The following is a 14,370-nucleotide window of genomic DNA, read 5'->3' on the forward strand; positions in this document are numbered from 1 at the left end:
TGTGGATGATTCACAGAGATTTGAGAGTGGAGGCAAGGAGGCATAAGAGACAGCTGCAATCAACCAGACAAGAACTAAGTCAAAGCAGCCACAGAAGGTGGAGAAGCTGTACATCTATGTGATGGTAAACCTGCTTTCTGCTGCCACATGATAAAACAGCACAAGCTTAGCAGCTGAAAACAGAACCCATTTATTAGCTCACAATTCCGCGGGTCAGAGGCCTGGGCCTGCTGGTGAGGGTGTGTTCTCTGCATCGGGTCACACAAAGCTGCCATCAACGGGTCAGCCAGGGCTGCAGTTCTCATCTGGGGCTCAGGGGTCTCTTCCATCCTCACTCAGGTTGTTGGCAGAATTCATTTCCTTGCATTCGTGGGATTAAGGTTCTGGTTTTCCTGCCACGTGTCAGATGGTGGCCACTGTTAGCTCCCTGAAGCCATCCTTCTCTGCCTGTGGTTCACAGCATGGATATCGGGTTTTTGCAAGTCAGCCATTTGTGTCTCTGACTTCCTTTTCTGTGACCATCCTAAATAAACTCTGCTTTCAAAAGACATGTGTTTAGAGTAGGTTCACCCAGATAACCTTCTTTTCTTAAAATCAACTGTGCCATATTACTAGCCTAATGACGAGAGAAAAATTCATCATATCCACAGTCCAGGGATTATGCAGGGTAGGTACAGGCAAGAAATCTTGGGGTCATATGAGAATTCTGCCTGCCACAGATGGTATAAAACGACGACAACAGCAACAGCAAAAAGTAGATAGAAATTGGTTCCTAACTGCATGAGGGAACAGGGAAGAGGAAAGACTAAGAGATTTGGGGGAACCGGGTGGCTTGGTTCACTAAGGTAGGGGGTAAAAAAGAAGGTACAAAAAGGCCTGGGGTTCACTTTGGACTTGAAGTTGACATGTCTGTGGACTATGTGGGTGGTCCAGGAGACAGTAGGTATGAAATAAAGGAGAGCAGTTAGGAGGAAAATACAAGATTTTTAGTTATTAGTAGAAGACACCGGAAAGACATATAGTATGCACTAAAAAATCTGATGTATGCATGTATGGATGGATACGTGGATTAACTGAGATTTTTTAGCAAAAGCATGTCAAGCACTGTATATAGTTTATTGAATCCTGAAGACAATCCCACAGAGTACTTTCCTTATACAGAAAACAAAATTGAAGTTCAGAGAGATTTTTTAAAACCCTGGATCACACATATGGTCATTAGGAGAGATGAACTATAAATCTTGGATGTCTGATGCCAGAGTCTAAGCTCTTAACTACCAAACAGTACAGCTCTTCCCCCAGTCTTCTCATCTTGCTGAAGAAAATACCTCCTAAACAGGAGAAACAGAAAACCTGGGGGAAGAAATAGCATGTGGCCCTTGAGATAGGAGCTGGGCTGTTGCAGCAGAAATGGGGCAGCCTGGATAAGGCCGCCAGATTTAGCAAATAAAAATACAGGATTGCACAATTAAATTTGAATTTCAGATAAAGAACAATTTTTAATGTAAACATGCTCTCATTATATAGCATGCCCCAAGTGGGCCAGAATTTTCACTCTGTCATGTAACTTTTTACCTCCATGCTTCATAGCTCATGCTATTATTCGTCTTTGTGGTACAGCCTACCCTTTCTTTTTGCCAATCGTAATACCCATTTTTCAAGTTCTACCCATATTCCTTAGCACTTTCTCACCCAAAAAAATGCATTCATATAGATGACCTGGTTTGATTTATGAATCAGCCTTGCAGGTAAGTAGGGTATATGCTTTTATTAATCCCTTTGTATGGAAGAGAAAACAGAGGCTTGGATCCAATCTGCACAGATCATTCATTCACAAACTGGGACTCAGGGATCTTGTGACAGCAGCTTCCATTCTTTCCCACTAATCCACACTGGGCCCAATGCACAGGTACCTTTCCCGCTTCTTGGCCTCTCAATTTGGCTCCTGATTTAAAGTTTACTCTTACTGTTCAAAATACATACATCTTACTTTTCCAACAACTCTTAAGTTCTCTTAAGACAGAAATCTGCCTTGTGCATCTTTTGCCCCAACCTCCCCCCAACCCCTTTCATGCATATCTAAGTCACACTGATGAATTTTCTAAAAATCCTGAGGAATGGTCTGGAAAAGCTACCCAGGTCTGAATAGCCTGTAAACTTGCATGAGTTCTTGCCAGGGTGAGTTTCCAGTACTTGGGACTAAAATTGTCTTTTTTTTTCATAGAACACAAAAAATTGTCTGCTTCCAAAATGTGGTCAAATATTCTTCCTTGATATCTCCCAGCTGGGGGTTTCTTCTGGGTAGACATTGCCATTCACCACAAAAATGTCCAGAACAAATAGTCAAGGAATAGGCTAGTTTATCTAATGATAATATAGTCTTCCATCATTCATTCAACAACACTTAATGACACCTGCGATGTGCTTGACATTGTGTCAGGCAGTGGGGATCAAAGATAAGAGAGACATGGTCCTCTGCTCCAGGAATTCATTGTCTATTAGAGGTGATATCACTTTACACAAACACCAGAGTACAAAGCATACCTGATAAATGCTGTGTAAGTTCAGAAGTAGAAGATTATTTAGCTCTATCTGGGAAAAATAAAATATTACTTCTGTTTTTTAACCTGATTCTCCTCTACAATCCATATATCCAGTCTTTTGATATATTAATTATGTGGATCGTAGCCTCAGATTAATTACTGATTATCTCAATAATTTTCTTTCATTTTTTTATTTTACAGAAAAGAGAATGTGAGCAGGGGAGAGGGGCAGAGGGAAAGAGAGAATCTTAAGCAGATTCCAATGTGCCCAATGTGAGGCTCAATCCCATGACCCTAATGAGATGATGACCTGAGTCAAAATCAAGAGTCAGATACTCAACCCACTGAGCCACCAAGGTGCCCAGATCTCAAGAATTTTAAAAGGGACTAAATGCTAATGTAAAAAAAAAAAAAGGCAGACTCAACAAGGGGCATTGGAGGAAGATGTTAGGTACAATGGGGAAGGGTAGGATTCCCCCCACCCTATCCCATCTTTAACTGCACATCCTCCACTTCTGGGAGAAGCAACATGGCTCACTCTCTCTTTCATAATCATGTTTCTTTTGCTTAGAGCCATCTTATGGAATGTTTATCTCTCTCTTTCCTCCTGTCTTCCCAACCTCCTCTCCTCCTTAACTTATAGACATGTCTGCCTCCCATGTATTACTTATCCTTCAGCATCCACCTTTCCTAATTTACTTTTTCAAATCTCTTGTCATGCATCATCCACTCTCCATTCATGCTAGCCAGGACAACCTGGTATTTGTCATTGTCATTTGGTAACTGGTATTCAATGAATGAGTACTGAATACTTAAGCTACAAAATACTGCTATTACTCTGCATTGGTATATCACTTCCCGGTTTTCTAAATGGTTTCTTATGTCTCATATTTTTCCAGTTTTCCTGAGATATAACTGACAAACAGCACTGTATTAGTTTAAGGTGTACAGCTTAATGATTTGAGTTACATGTATTGTGACATGAACCACGATAAGCTTAGTTACTGTCCATCATCTCATTAGATACCAAAAAAGGAAAAATAAAAAAATGGTTTTTCCCCTTGTGAGTACATCTTCGGATGTAATCTGTTAACAACTTTCATATATACCATACAGTAGTCATCATATTGTATATTATATCCCCAGTACTTATTTATCTCATAACCAGAGCCTATTGATTATTTTATCTCTTTAATACAGACCCAGAACTCAACTTAACCAACATAAAATTAGACAGATGTCAGTGTCTCTTGGGATCCTTCAGTTAACAAGCTATTGAAATCTCTGACCTGGCTCCTCAAATAGGCAGCCCAAACCTTCCCATCCTTGGCAGCCTTCCCCCCTCCTCCTGTGGGTGTTGATGGCATGGAGGTCAACCCATCTAGTTGCCACTGTTCTTACTGCATGTGTCCTCAGTAATTGGACTATTTCAGAGGACAGTCACCAAATATCATGGAAAATAGGCATCATCCTATTTGATCCTACTACGGATCTATCACTATGCCGAATACCATGAAGAAGAGATGCCCTAACCATCCCTGAACAGGTCCCTTTAGACTTAAATATCCTCCAATCCCTTCTTGCAGTGATCTTTTTGCATTTATGGAGCCTCATTTTTTCATTTAATAGGCCAGACTGCCAGGCTCTAGACATGTTGGATCTATAAACTGTACCTAAATCTGTCCTGGATGCCATAGTATACTTAATTCCAGGAAAGAGTAGCATCAATAAAATTTGTAATTGTCACGATGATAATAAAAATTAAAATATGGGTCTCTCAAACAACACCCCCATTACAACTCCATTCCAAATCTTTGGCACAGGAGGCTCAGGGATTTAGGATTCTTTAATCATTTGATTTTGGGAAACAACTTCTACAACTAATTTCTGCTCTCTTACAGGTCTGAAATATTCATCTTAACTACTCATCATCTCCAGTCAACTTCCAGCCTCTGTACACCTCTCAGCACTCTCTTGTCTCACCAGGTGCTTCTCTATTAACCTTCCCTTCATGGACTCCTCGCCCTTCCCAGCCTCCCCAACCAAGTAATATTATATATATAGCTGTGGCTTCTCCCCAACCCTCATTGAGATTATTTGGCTCTCACATGTCTGTATCAATATAAATTTGCCCACCAGAAACTCCATCCTCTAAGACCCTAGGGTTACTGGTTCTCCTATGGTATTATTCCTGCTCAACAGTGACTCAGGCTCTCCTCCTCCACCCCACCCCTTCTCACCTATGCAACCTGGCCTGTGTCCTGCCATCAGACAGCACCCAGATCACTCTACCTCCAAACAGAGAATTCGCTTGTCCCATAGAGACTTCCATCAAAAGGGTCACATTTTACCTATTATGTTGGGCCTCATCACACCTTTGGTATAACAGGCATAGATTTAGGTATTTTCAATTCTGCAACACAGGTTCAACTCAGAGAGGCCACAAGACAAATGTCACAACTCTTAGAAGACAACACACTTCAAATAGCCCAAGCCATTGATGTCATTAATGAGAGATAAAACTCTCTGTTTGCTATGGTAGCTAATAACAGATTGGCATTAGGCTATCTACTGGCATCTCAAAGTGGAGTGTGTGCCTTGAAGTGAACTTCCTACTACATGTAGGTCAATAACACAGATAAGGTCTGCAGAAGAGTCCAATAAATAAATAAAGCAACAAATTAAAATAGTCAGTGTTATTACTAAAACACTCTAAGACATTCTGGGACTCCATTTATTTCTTCTTCTGGCTATCTCCTTCTGCCTGGGGCAAGTAACTCCCCACTGTCTTTCAGGGAGCTGTAATAACAATTGCTGTCCTCTTACTTTGGGTTTGCCTTGCAAATTTGGTTCCTTTCAAATACATGTTTATTTATAGGAAAACTGGGAGGTTGCTATATTAGCCCAAATATCTCAGATGAATTGTGAAGAGCATAAGAAAGGAACTTGAACCCCACCCACCCCAGCTGACATTCCTGTGTCTAATAACTATACAATAAGGGCCACACTCTCTCACTCCTGTACCTTGAGCTCAAGTGTGTTTTTACTGCCTCTTTCAAATTTCACTGTAGCAGGTGAGCTCTCTTCCCACTGGAAGCACTTCCTCTCTACAAAATGCCTGTGCACTCTCTACATTCTCTCTTCTGGACTTCTCCAGCAGACCCATCCCCTTTGTCCTTCATCTTGAGATTTCCCCCTCCCACCTGTGTGAATAATAGACCTTTCTTTAACCATACCAAAAAAGTACTAATCTTAAGAGTTTTGACATTGGAAACTAGCCTTGGGAGAAGGCTTCTCCATGTTTTGATGGAGTTGCCCTTACATGTATTATTTTGCTGATGAGGAAACGGAGAAACTTTAAGCCATTCTAGATGATTAGACCCTACCTGACAGTTAACACTAATATGATCATAGTTCTTTGGTAAAGCCAAATTGTTTATGATAAACTTGAACCTACAAATCTCTTGGTGTGTGGTAAAATTCCAACCAGAAGATTTCTCTAAGTGGAAATGACATCTGATAGCTGTGGCACGAGTTAAGAGGGAGGGCTCTAAACCACCCAAAAGTGAGGGTGAGGTGGGGGCTTGTTACTGGGTCCTCAAGCGTTGGTGCTAGAAGGTAGCCTCTCAGGCTCACTGTGTGGCCAAATTCTTGGAATCAGTTTGTGTGACTATCTCTCTCATGGGAGAAAATGCTTCAGCTTTCCTACTCCCTGCCAAATGGTTCCTTGGATGATCAAGTACACAATGAAACCACAATCCTCAGAAAACTCAAGTCATGACAACATCCTGGAATATAGGGGTTACCAGACACAGCAGAAGAACCATATTGCTCAATCTTTGCTACTGCAAAGTTCTCTAAGATGCATTACTCTGCTTTTCTTCCAAGAGAAGGTCAGTATGACGAACATAACTGATAGTATCTTTTTACCCTCATGGTACACAATAACCACAATACTCATTTCTGATTCAACTGGGATGTTCGAGGGCCCTAGAATGATAAAGGGATGTGTATGGGCACCAGTATATACCATTAAAATAGTGAAATAATAATGAATCTCTTATCCTGAGCATCGACCATGTGTCAGGCAATTTATATACATTATTAAATCCTTACAAGTCTGTGAGGTAATCACTATTACCATTCCCACTTTACAGAAGAGGGAAGTGGAAAAAATTTCAAGATCGTTTCACCAGTGCAAAAGACAGAGCTGATCATAGGGGAAGGGAAGGAAAAATAAGATAAAAACAGAGAGGGAGACAAACCACAAGAGACTCTTAAATATAGAGAACAAATGGAGGGTTGAGGGTTTGGGGTGGGGTGGGGTAAATGGGTGACGGGCATTAAGGAGAGCACTTGTTGGGATGGGCACTGGGTGTTATATGTAAGTGATGAACCACTGGGTTCTACTCCTGAAGCCAAGACTACACTGTATGTTAATTAACTTGAGAATAAAAAAAAATAATAACAACAACAATGAAAAAAGACAGAACTGGTTTTCAATTCCATGTCACCCTCAAAATATTAAATTATAACCAGTGTCTTTCCTTCCTTTGATATTGATGATGGGAAAAATAATGTCCCCTCCCCCGCCCCCAACAAAGATGTCTGCATCCTAATCTCCAGAAACTGTGACTACATTACAAGGTGAAAGGGATTTTGCACATGAAGTCAAGGAAAAAAATCTTATGATGGGGAGATTGATTTTAGGATTATCCATACAGGCTTGATGTAACCACAGGCATCCTTATCAGGGGGAGGCAGGAGGATCAGAGTCAGAGAAGATGTGACAATGGAAGCAGAGGTTGGAGAGATAAAGCCAAGAGCCAGAGAGTGAGGACAGCCTCTAGAGGCAGGAAAAGTCAAAGAATGGATTCTCCCTTGCAGCCTCCAGAAGAAATGCAGGCCTGCTGACACCTTGATCTTAGTCCTGTAGACGCATTTCAAACTTCTGACCTCTAGAAGCGTGAAATAATACATTCATATTGTGTTAACTTCTTAGGTCATTTGTTTCAGTGACAAAAGGAAACTGAAAAAATGTCTCATTGCACTTTGTACTCTCTTATATCACTTTTTATCTCAAAAAAATGTACATATATATGTACATATATATTCACTTTCCAACCAAAATTTATTCCAACGAAATTTTTACTTTTTTTACTCCTACCAAATCTTAACTTTTTTTATTATCTATGTTGTACTAGGCACTAGACTAGGTCATTTACAAATAAAGACTCATTTTATTTTCCTAACAGTTTTGTGGTAGAAATAGCTAGCTTTCAATATCAAATGTATGCTTTCCTTCCATAGGACAGAGTCATTTCTAGAAACTGGTTGCCCAACTAGAGACTACATTTCTTATAAGTTTTCTTACAGGTGGGTGTGGCCACACGATTAGATTTTGCTAATGAAATCTGAGCAGAGGTAGTGTGGTTAGGAAGAATTCTCCATTCTTTCTTTCCCCTCAACAGAGACCTGGGAAGCTACGTTTAATAATGGGGGAACTGTAAAGTGGACGGAAGACTTGGTCCCTTTTCACCATTATAATCTTTTGAGGGCAAGAAATAAACTTCCATTTGTGTAATCTACTGAGACTTAGGGATTGATCTGTTACATCAGCCGGTGTGACTTTAACCATACTCCAATCCTATGAAGTGTGTATTATTAACCTCATGTTTAATGGCAATGAAGCTAAGGCTCACAATGATGAAATAACTTGACCAAGGTAACAGGTTTGAAAGTGGCAGAGGCAGAATTGTGACTCCAAAGATCATTATATTTCCACAATGCTACATAGTATACTATGTAAAACTGTTGTTCACTTGTCTGTGGAACAAATTCTTTAAAAAAAAAAAACTATTCTCTGAATCATAAATTTTAGGCCTGGAAGGCACTTTAGAGATTATCTCCCCTAAATCTCAAAGAACTGCAGAGATGAGAGAAGGGAGACCTACAGATGCCAAGTGACTGGCCTATGTGATGAGATACAGCCCATTCAAGAACCTGAGCCTCCTTTTCATCACTCAAATGCTCCTGTATGTCAGCTTGTGTTTTAATCAAAACGGTTTTCAAACATTTTTAGATAATGTCACCCATGACCATTAAGGTAGAGTCTTCTCTTTAGAGAAAAAAAAAACAATTAGAGCAAAAACTAGAAAAAAAACTAACTGTATTAAAACAAACAAACCAACCCAAGAACATTGTACATCATGATACACACACACACTCACACACGTACACACACACACACACACACACACACACACACACCTTGCTTTATTCTTACTCTCTTGTTCTACTGAGACTAAATTATCTTCATGTTATAAAAATAAAAGTGGCAGAGCACTGAACAGATGGAGGTATAAAAGAATGAGCTGAGGATTCCACATCTTGGCAGTCTGAAAATATGTTCTACTACAGTAAACATATTTTTAGCAAACATAATGGCAAGCCATATGCTGATCTCTCACTAGAATTCTCTAGTTTGGCCCATTTTTCCTCTAAGTATAGCTGAAGTTCTTTGCAGTAAACAGCTATCTCCCACACTTTCCTAGCATGAGAGTGAATTTAAGGATGCCAGAGAACTGGGTAAAATTGTAAAACTATAATTACGACTTTGCACGGGGTGAGATTTTTTGAGGGAGAGCAGAACACAGACACTAGATGGACCATTTTGATTTCTGCTACTGACCCGATTTCTTAATTTAACATGGAAATTCTAAGACAGAACAATTTCTCCAAAAAGCTATAATTTCTTTAATAATGACAGTTCTGGGAAATGGAGGTCTGAAAATCGGAAGATGCAGTGTGTCATGAGATAATTGCAGACCCGCTCTATTTGTGATTCTCCATGACAAATTTTGATTTCAACCCATATCTTAGCATTAGGGAATCTTAGTACCAGAATGAAACTTGAGGTATAGAACAAAGGGTCTCCCGGTTTCTATTACCTGGAAATTAGCTTACAGTGGTATCTGCATATTAAATATGCTATTCATTCCTTAACAGTTTTTCTATAAATTAACTTTCAAATTAGAAACTAACTTTTAAAAACTTACCAGCTTTCTTGAAGGTGTAATCTATATAACATAACTTCACTCACATAAATTCAGTAATTTTTAGTGAATTTAGGGAGTTACGTAACCATAACCACAGTGGAATTTTGGAACATTTCCATTACCCCAAAAGGATCCCTCCTACCTCTTTTCACTCCTGGCTCCCATTCTCAGGCCTAAACAAACAATAACTTACTTTCTGTTTCTTACAGATTTGCCTTTTCCAGACACGTTACATAAATGAAATCCTACCATACAGGGTCTTCTGTGTCTGCCTTTTCACGTTCCCTTCAACGTCACTCGGTCCGGCCAACCAAAACTGGGGTGCAGGGCTGTCCTGGGACCTGAGGGGACGCAGGTAAGCAAAGCCACAGGTGAGGCCCAGGCGCTGGGTTCTTGATGGCCGTCAGCTGGGCACATTGTGCCCGATCCTTCCTCCTGACACACAGAAACAACCGATGTTGATCCTTCTCCAGGTTCACCTAAGAAAAGCTTGTTATGACTAATGTCTTTTACAAAGTCAAATTAAACCATCTGAACTCTCCACCAGGGCCATGCTTTTGTAGAGGGGCCCCAAAATAATAGTTTTTTTTTTAATTTTTTTTCAATGTTTATTTATTTTTGGGACAGAGAGAGACAGAGCATGAACGGGGGAGGGACAGAGAGAGAGGGAGACACAGAATCGGAAACAGGCTCCAGGCTCTGAGCCATCAGCCCAGAGCCCAACGCGGGGCTCGAACTCACGGACCGCGAGATCGTGACCTGACTGAAGTCGGACGCTTAACCGACTGCGCCACCCAGGCGCCCCAATAATAGTTTTTTAAAAAACAGTAAACACTCTGGGCTCAGCTAAGCACAACGAGGATGTTCTAAGAGGCGAGGAGCAGAGACCAGAAGCATAATATTTTGGGGATGCATCCATGTTGTAGCTTGCTTGGGGGCTTCACTCCCTGTCATTGCTGGGTGGCATACTATTGTGTGTATGTACCACAACTTTATTATCCATTCACCAACTGACATCTTGCTTATCCGTTCACCACGGAATGGACATAAGAACTGTCTCCTCATTTGGGATATTATGAATAAAGCTGCTGCTATAAACATTCATGTGCAATTTTTCATGTGAATGTGTTTCATTTTTCTTGGATATATACCTGGGAGTGGAACTGCTGTGCCATATGGTAAATTTATGTTTAAATTCTTAAAAAATTGCCAACCTGTTTTCCAGAGTGGTTGTACCATTTTAAATTCCCATCAGCAATGTAGGCCAGGCTGTCTACATTTTCTCCAACATTTGGTGTTATTGCCTTTAAAAAAAATTATTTTAACAATTTTGGTGGGGGTAGAGTGATATCTCATTGTAGTTTTGTATTTCCCCGATGGCTACAAATGCTGAACATCTTCCCATGTGATTATTTGCCATCTGAGAATCTTTGATAAATGTCTGTTTGTGTCTTTTGCCCATTTTCCAACTGGAGTTTTTTTGTTTAATGTTGAGTGTTGAGAGTTCTTTATATATCCTTGATAGAAATGCTTTGTCTATTAGGTGATTTACAAATATACAGTCTGTATACAAATATACAATCTCTAATAGAGCTGTTCACAAAGCAAAAATTTTCAATATTTTCATATTGATAAAAATGTATTAATTATTCCTCATATAGAGCACACATTGGTGTCAAGTCTGAGAGCTTTTTACCTAGTCCTAGGTTACAAAGAGTTTCTTCTATGTTTCTTTCTGAAAGTTTTACAGTTTTGCATTTTCCATTCAAGTCCATGATCCATTTTGCATTAATTTTTGTACAAAGTGTGGAGTTTATATTAAAGTTTTTTTTCTTTTTGCTTGTAGATGTTTAGGTTAGCACAGACTGCCATAAGAGAGTATTATAGACTGGGGTGCTTAAACAATAGAAATTAATTTTCCCACAGTTCTGGAGACTAGCAGTCTGAGATCGGGGCTGGGTTCTTGGAGAAGTCTCCTTCCTGGCCTGCAGACAGCTGCTTTCTTGCTGTGTCCTCATGTGGAGGAGAGAGAGCTCTTCTCCTTATTATAAGTCCACCAATCTTAGGTTAGGACCTCACCCTTATGATCTCATTTAACTTTAAATACCTCTTAAAAGCTCTATCTCCAAATACAGTCACACTGGGGGTAATAGCTTCAACACATAAATTGGGGAGGGGGCAATGTGGAGGACACAATTCAGTCCATAGCAATGTTCTATCACTCCAGCACCATCTGTTGAAAGACTATCCTTTTTACATTGAATTGTTTTTGCACTTTTGTCAAAAATCTGTTGGGCATGTGTGAGGGTCTATTGTGGGGCTCTCTGCTCTGTCCCCTTGATCTGTGTGCCTATCTCTCTGCCAATACCATACTGTTTCGATTATTGTAACTATATATTAAGCCTTAACATTAAGAATCAACATTGAGATTCTGGAGTCTTTATTCACGCTTTATTTCTCTTTTTAAAAATTTCTTTGGCCATACTAGCACGTTTCCTTTTCACATGAATGTTAGAATATGCTTGTCTAAGTCTAACAAACCATGTTGAGGTTTTTATAGGAGTTGTATTAAATCTGTAGATCAAGTGACTCTCATGGGCTGGCTACATGCATGCTCAAGTCTAGAGAGTAAATGTGAGGGCTGCAGACATAGCCCAAGAGGGGCAGGTGGCCTAGGATGGGTTAATGTGCATATACAGTGGGAATTCAGCCTTGGGCAGAATGCAGTTGAGGTTGACTCTGTCTCCACCCTTGCTTCTGAAGCCTATTGTCAGAGGCTGCCAGTGTCCTAGACAAACCAATCACAAGGCTTGAATTCAAGTCCTCCTTATTGCTTCATGTGGCCCTGGGGCATGGCAACTCTAAACTTTGGGACTAATCTATCCTCAAGGATACATCATTGACCTTAGGCTGCTAAGTTTTATGAAAGCAATAAACACAGAGAAGGAGCCTGGGCAAATGGACCCTCTTTATTACTAGCTACGATTTAGACCTAATTCCTCTCAGGAGCCCTCGGTCCCAATGAGTAGAGATGGAAAAATGTTGGGAGACTCTTTGCCTTTTTAGTTTTAAGTCTAAACAGGAAATGCCTCAACAGACAGATGAGGCCTCCCTTTCCGTGAGTCCCTTTATTGGTGCCCTTATGGTGTCTACTTGACCTTCCCAGGGCACCGACACCCCTTCCTTCAGCTCATAGGAGAAGAGATATTTTGAAAGTCAAGTATACGAGGCAAAAAGGGAAAAACTAAAGAGACACCATGGCATTTGAATTCCAGGGTTGTTATTGTTGTTTTAATCATTTTCCTTATCTCACTGGAAGCTCTGCCCAAACCCTGTGGCTTTATTTTCCATGGCCTTGGTCCAAATCACTGTTTCAGTGTTCCATAGAGGTGGAGCTGGGCCGATAGAGGGGGTAGGCTGCCTTTCCCTAAGCTCTTCCTCACTGTGCTACTAAATCTGTTTGCCTATATTGGTAGAGAAACTGAGTTTCATAAATCATCATGCAGTTCACATAGGCACTAACATCAGATAAACTGCCTGACAGCCGAGCTGTAACAAATCACTGCTTGTTGCTGTGCTGCTCCTTGCAGCCCTGAGAGAAAGATTGCGCAGCGCGGTAACAACCAGTTATGCATCTCACGGGCAGCCAGAACCACGACTTTCACATCGCTGCGTTTTTTTAGAGAAAACCCTCTATCCACCACCAACTCAGCTCAGCCACTGTCTGTGAAGCCTTTCCTCTCCCCCCCCACTGCTCCACCAGCCAAAGGATCATGGTTTTTTCCTCTCACATTGCCCTAACAGCCTCTTCGGTTATTGTACTTGTGGCATGATTGGTTTTGTTCCTTACTGGTCAATAAACCATGGGCAACAGGGGGCCAGGGGGTGTTTCTGAGTAGGGCAGAAACTCAGTCAGGTTTGTGCTTCAGTCAGATGACCCTAGCAGTAACAGAGTATGGAATAGTTGAGAGAAAAACCCAAGGCTGAGACAAACACCTGTAAGGTGGTTCTTATAATGTGAGAAACAATGAGGTTGGAGGCAGCATGAGAATAGTCAGAACAGAGAATGTTGACTTTGATTCCAATGTGTTGGAAGGTTTTACCCACAAAATGTGATTTAGTTCTCTTAATCAACAAAACAGAAAAGGGATTGTTGTGGATGGATTAAATGAGATCGGGCTTGTACCAGGCATGTATAGCACCTCACCCAAAGCCTGGCACATAGTAGGCCCACAGTAACTGTCGCCTTCCTTCCTGCCCCCCCTACAGCAGCCACAGTTCTGGGCTCTCATCATGCAGGGAGAGAGTAGTGGGAAGAAGAGTGATGTGGAAGCAAACCAGAGCAGAAGTCTCATCAGTCACAGGTAAAAAAGACTGACCTACAGCGAGGCAGATGGATGGATGGCCTTAGTGCTCTTGTGACTCAGTGGTATAATATATCTGCTCATCTGGGATTCAAAAGTTAACCATGGACAGGGAGAGGCCAAGTTTCTACACTGAAGAAAGTTGTTAAAATTCATGGAGCAGAGAAACTCTTGAAGACACAAGATTCATGATGCTGTTCATAAGGAAGTAGAACATTTATCATAAGCCAACGTTCTAAATGTATGTTGTGCCTGATGCCCTCCCTCCTTAGAACAGGGAGGAGAAGAGACACTAAGGGCATTTGAGTGATCTCCTTAAGCACCTCCCTGTTTTGTCAGTAGCTGCTTCAAGCCAAGAGAGTCCAGAATAAAGTCACCTTGACCATCAATGACTTGTTTACGCTC

General features: G+C 40.9%; 1 long non-coding RNA gene across 1 annotated transcript in view; it reads right to left on the reverse strand.

The window, feature by feature from the left end:
• The window catches only part of LOC123379654, a 59,501-nt gene that overhangs the window by 18,090 nt on the left and 27,041 nt on the right, over positions 1 to 14,370 (reverse strand). Inside the window, exon 2 of the long non-coding RNA XR_006584377.1 lies at positions 9,851 to 9,942. This is a non-coding gene — a long non-coding RNA (uncharacterized LOC123379654). The remainder of the gene's footprint in view (positions 1 to 9,850; positions 9,943 to 14,370) is intronic.

Source organism: Felis catus, chromosome C1, assembly GCF_018350175.1.
Source record: "Felis catus isolate Fca126 chromosome C1, F.catus_Fca126_mat1.0, whole genome shotgun sequence".
Classification (NCBI taxonomy): domain Eukaryota; kingdom Metazoa; phylum Chordata; class Mammalia; order Carnivora; family Felidae; genus Felis; species Felis catus.